This window comes from Ailuropoda melanoleuca, chromosome 4 (assembly GCF_002007445.2).
Source record: "Ailuropoda melanoleuca isolate Jingjing chromosome 4, ASM200744v2, whole genome shotgun sequence".
Lineage (NCBI taxonomy): Eukaryota > Metazoa > Chordata > Mammalia > Carnivora > Ursidae > Ailuropoda > Ailuropoda melanoleuca.
In genome coordinates this window covers 104,162,607-104,168,606 of record NC_048221.1, presented here as the reverse complement: position 1 = coordinate 104,168,606, position 6,000 = coordinate 104,162,607, and positions in this window count along the sequence as shown.

Below are 6,000 nucleotides of genomic sequence, written 5' to 3'. Positions count from 1 at the left end.
TGCTTGGGTGGCTCAGTCAGTTAAGTGTGTGACTCTTGATCTCAGCTCAGGTCTTGATCTCACAGTCCTGAGTTCAGGCCCTGCAGTGGGCTCCATGCTGGGCATGGAGCCTACTTAAAAAATTTTGTTATTTTCCCCCCTTCTCTGCCAGAAACATGAAGTGATTTTTCTTTGATCTTTACCATGAAAACTTGGTGGAGCTCTGTGAGGTGAAACTCAAGAAAGTATGGGAACCTCCTTACAGCTGGTCCCCCAGGAGTTGTTGCATCTCCGCAATTATTCAATGAGTGTTCCTAGTAGACTCCAGCAGAAGCTTCTGCTGCAGGTGAGCTGTGATTATGTTTTCATTTGTTTCTCTGGTTTTCAAGGCAGTGGTTTGCCCTGTGACCTAAGTTTTCCAATGGATCTAAGAAGAGTTGTTGATTTTCAGTTTGTTCAGCTTTTTTTGTTGTTGTTGTAAAAACTGAAGTGATGATCCCAAACTTTTCGCAGGTCAGACTGGAAACTATCATTGAGACACACTCTTTTATTATTTTTTTAAAAGATTTTATTTATTTATTCGACAGAGATAGAGACAGCCAGTGAGAGAGGGAACACAAGCAGGAGGAGTGGGAGAGGAAGAAGCAGGCTCATAGCAGAGGAGCCTGATGTGGGGCTCGATCCCACAACGCCAGGATCACGCCCTGAGCCGAAGGCAGACGCTTAACCACTGTGCCACCCAGGCGCCCCCCGAGACACACTTTTTTAGATATTACAGAGTGGTTATATTTATCAGGAAAAGGAGTTGTATTTAATAATCTCTAAATTCTCTTCCAGATCTGAATTTTTTTCTAATTTTAACAAGTTTTGCCTTATAAGTTGTGCCCCATAAAATGGAATGCAAAGCCATTATAATGCCTTTAACATTACAGTTTTGAGGCAATATACAAATGGAGTAGGAAAAATCCTGTATATAAATCATGAAGGTGAGGTCTTAGTTTCAGCTCACCACTTGTGTTGGGTCTAGAAAAAGCTGCCTCATGTCTCTGGATTTCAGTTCCTTCATTTATAGAATACAGCAATTGGCTTACATTGTAATTAATGTTAACATTCTGCTATCCTAGAGGATGATTCTTTAAAGGATTCATAGCAAAATTGTGCCTAGTTTATTGCTCACAACCTTGGTTCTCATACGTGAAATACTTTATTGGCATTAAGCAAATAGCTATTTAAATGTCAGCAGTTGATCTGGGTACTTTATCTGGCAGCCTTCCATTTTCTAAATGGAAAGGAGAGGTCTTGCTGGTGCTCCCACTTACTTTAAACATAAGAAATATAGTTCCTGGTGGTTAACAGATCTCCTGAAAACTAGACAAATTGGCCTCAGTTGAGCAAGATGGCTTTTGAATAGCTGATTAACTAAAAGGCGAACAAAAGCTACAGATATTAAGTACTGATTTTCAGCAGTGAATACTCAAATTATTGAATTTGCCAACAGATTCAGTTGGAACACGAAAAGTTCAATCAGTCAGTGGGCTATTTAGGCTATCATGCTCCCAAAAGACAGATTTTTTTTTTCCTTTTTCTTTTGCTTCTTCACCAATTTGAATATATTTTTGTGTGAATTGAATGAATAGGCTTTCTTTTGTTACTATGTTGGCACAGAATAATTCTAGTACTTGCCTGTATGCTATAAATTTACATGTGTCCTGTACTCTCATCTTCTAACCAATTCAAATATCATTTAGTTAATATCTATGGCATGTCAGTTACTATTTTAGAGTTTGGAAATAAAGAAAGAAAAAGAGGCCAGTCTTCAAAGAGTTCACAGTTTTGTATGGGGCAGAAACATCCTGGTGAAGTTGGATCTTGAAAGTTACACCAGAGCTAGAGGGATTGATTTGAGTATCATCAACCTATAGATGGTAAATGAAAACAAGAATGTGGATGAGCTCTATCAGAGGATGGGACCTTGAGAATCCCCAAAATATTTAAAGTTTCAGTGGGAGGAAACCACTGCTGAAAAGAAAAATTCAGGGAAGTAACTATAGAATTAAAATGTTGTCTTCGCTTGGATTCCATAAGAAGAGACCCCAGGACAAGGTTGGAGTGCAAGGAATTTACTTGATGAATGATCCTGAGAAGTCTCAGTAGATGAGTAAGGAGGTGAGGCAGCGAAGAAAGCCAGTAAAGGTTGCAAGTTACTGCTGTGAGTAACTGAAGCTTTGCTTCACTGTGGAACTCTGTCTGCCCTGAGAGTCAGTATAGACGTGTCTCCCAGAATTGTCTTGGCTGAAGGGTGAAGGAACTGAAGTATTTGTTCACTAATTGCTGTTAGTCATTGGGTAGGGGGAGTTCTTGGGAGTTCTTCATTCCCTGGCTTCGCTGACCTACCACATGTGCATCAAGAGCGGGTTCCAGTGATCAGAGAGAACCCCGATCCACAGAAGAGTGTCTACTGATGGTGGGTAGAGGTCTAGGCTGTCACGCACAGAAAGACTAAGTGCTTAAGAGCTACAGATGGAGCATTAACAGCACTTGCCGAAGTTTAGTTCCCTGAGACTTCCAAAGGAAGAGAGAGTTTCTGGGAGGAGAAAATAGTAAATAATGTAAAAAAGACTGACAAATCACATAAGTAAAAGAACTAAGCCAAGGGGAAGGCACTAACAGAAACAGAAAAGATTAAAAAACAGTGATTGGAAATGAATATTTGATAGAGTAGGATGCAAGAGGCAATGGAATGAGGGGTGTGTCTATATTTATAACTAACCTTCAAAATATACACAAAGACAGGGATGCCTGGGTGGCTCAGTTGGTTAAGCGCCTGCCTTTGGCTCACGTTATGATCCCAGGGTCCTGGAATCGAGTCCTGCATCGGGCTCCTTGCTCAGCGGGAGCCTGCTTCTCCCTCTGCCTACCACTCCCCCGGCTTGTGCTCTCTCTCTCTCTGACAAATAAACAAATAAAATCTTTAAAAAAAAATCCCTTCAAAATATACACAAAGACAAAATAAAATCATAATTAAATATAAAAATGCCTTTTTCTGATTTAATTCATTTATCAACTTATTCAGGAGACTCTCCTTGAACTACCATGTCTGGCTTAAGTGTCACTTTTTCTTCTTTCCAGCACACACTTTGCTCATTTTTATGATGGGATTTACCACACAGACTTCAAGTTATTTATTTGCTGCTTATGCAGGGATGGTTTCAGGCAGAGGGAGAAGTTAGAGCTCCATTTGGTTCATTTGAGCTATAAAGCATTGAATTACTTTGTGCCCAGCAATCTTAGGACACATGAATAGAAACTAAACCAGCATCCTGGGGGATATAAACCCGGTCACACAGTGTCCATCTCAAACTGAGGTTAGTCACGTCCTTGATGTTCTCTCCTGACATACTGATGTGCTGCACTGCAGCCCAGCATCAGAATGCAGGAGGACTTCTTTGGAGCAATTACATTTTTCCTAAACAGGCTCTAGATGGAGATATTCATCTATTGTTCTTTTGTTTTCTCAGCAGTTGAGGTGAACAATACACTCGACAACTAAAAAAAGTAAATTAAAATTATTCCTCATTTTTAAGTCTCTCAAAGACTCATAGAAATGATTTAGAATATTATTTAAGGCAGATAAGATATGAAAAATATTTTTGAATTGCTAATCCGGATAACTTATTAAAGTGGGACACTGCTGTATGTTACCTCTTTCTATCTATGGACATTTTCTAAAGAAGATACAGATCAATTGCCTTTTTATATGAAATAGATTCAATTTGAAATACAAACGAGTTAAAACATTTCAATTTATTCTTTAAAATCTGCATTTTGTAAACAATGATGGGGAGTACCAAAGTCAATCCACAATAGAAAAAAAAAAAAGCAAAATTTGCAAATGTTTTTGCATAAATTTTTAACCTTTAGGTAAGGCTTAAGAAATTAGCATGTGTGTTATTGTTACTGAGTAATCAGGCGCATCAGTTCCAGGGGAATGGGTTACTCGGCACCCTGCTAACGTAAGATTCAAGTGAGAGAGGAAAAGAAAAGGGAAATTAATATGGAGTGCAGAGAGACACGGGGTGACGGAAGGAGAAGGTAACCAACTCCTCACACAACTGGGAGAACGTTAACCTCTCTGAGCTTCTGCTTTTTCTGCGGTCAAATGGGGAAATTTCTTCCTGCTGTGTTTATCTTGTAGACCCACTAAGGTAAGAAAACAGAGGAGTAAGTGGTTGTGAGGGGTAGAAGGTCAGGGCCAGGTGGCAGCAGGATGCCCTATGGTGCCCACTGACTGCCCCTCTTGCCCTCAGCCGCCTGCAGGTTCTTCTGCTGGTGGTGGAGCCGGACCCGGGCTCACATACTAAAGAGATATACATACCTAGTACGGGGGCCTCCATCCTGCTGGCCGTTTGCATAACTGCGATCTGGTTAATGACTATGGATATATCACGGAAACTACTGGAAATTTTCTGACCACTATTTTGAATGAAGAAAGAAGCCACTGAAATTTATATAAAGCATGATCTACTTCTTGAGGTCACTGTAGAAGGACTTGTACAAAACCGGCATTATTCAGTTGTACCAGCAGGGACTCCGAAGTTCCTGAGCCCTTTGCTACTCCTTGCAAAGCCTTGGCTTTCATCCTCTCGGTGGGCTTTTACTTGTGCTTTCAACCTGTGCACGAGCTTTAGCTCTCCTCTTCGCCTCCTTCCTCCCAGCAGTGGGTACAGAAATGGGGGGCGCACAGCTCTCCCCAAATGTGAGACACCTGTTACTGTGTTCACCTCTAGCAAGAGAGCTCTGCTCTGGGTCTTAGATAGACATCCCAACCTTAGCCAAGGAAATATGGAAGGCTTTCCTAGATCTGTTCTAAAACAAAAGATACAGCTCTAAGAAGGTAAGATGTCCCCTCAGCTAGCAGGAGGCAGGCATATCTCAGAGTTGAGCATGCTGAAGCCAGCATTTGATACTGCTACTTTAGGAATGTTAGCAGAGTCCATTCAGGACCTATCACTTAACCAAGATCAAGCAGCAGTGCAGCCAAATGTATAATGCCTAGCCCAAGTCCTCCCACTAACTAGGTCAAGATTTCACAGAACACTCCAGAGCAATTCTTCAGCAGCTCAAGGATAAGTCTTAAGAATTTTTCTGTAAGATGTCAGTTCTCTGAGAATATGATCGACTTGCTTCTGACCCATGGGGAGGGGAGCATTCTTATCCGAAAGTGGGAGCACAAAAAGAAGCAGAAAGGAAAAGACAATGTAATTTGAAATTAAATAATTCGATCAATGACACATAATGATTTGTCTTTTTGCTCATCTTCTTTTCTTTTCTTTTCTTTCTTTTTTTCTTTTCTTTTCTTTTCTTTTTTTCTTTTCTTTTCTTTCTTTTTTTCTCCCTTTTCCTTCTTTTGCATTGGAAAGTAGAGAAAGCATATACAATTATAAAGTGCAGGGTAAAGTGTGAGGATCACTTTGAGAGTTCAAGAATCATGTGAAGTTCCTGGGTGTTTGTCGGGGGTGTCAGTTACACTGAAGACTGCCTACCACTGAAATAAATTCCATTACAGATTTATTATCAGCTTGTTACAAAAAGAATGGCATTAATGTATAATGAACCCTAAGTCAAATCATGATTTCAATTAATAGGAACTGAATTTGCTGATAATCAGTTTAATAATTGTAGATAGATGAGGAACTGTAACTTCTGGGCTTTTACTGGTTCTCAGACTGGTTTAAGGAAATCTCACCCAACATAGTATTGCCATACAGCACACTTAACTAGGTCTCGTGATTTAAAGTCTTAATGAGTAGTAGCTTTGGACAATTTCATGAGCTACACCAAGTGATTGATTAGCCAACAAGAGACTTTCCAAGGAGCATTTGCCTTGGACAGTCCATCATGGACCAGTGTCTGGCCTTCAGTTCTGCAGTGTTAGAAGATGGATTTTATCAGCACACTTAACACTAGGAATGAAGGAACTCAATAACTAGAATTAAGAGACTAATGTAAATTAACCTGCTG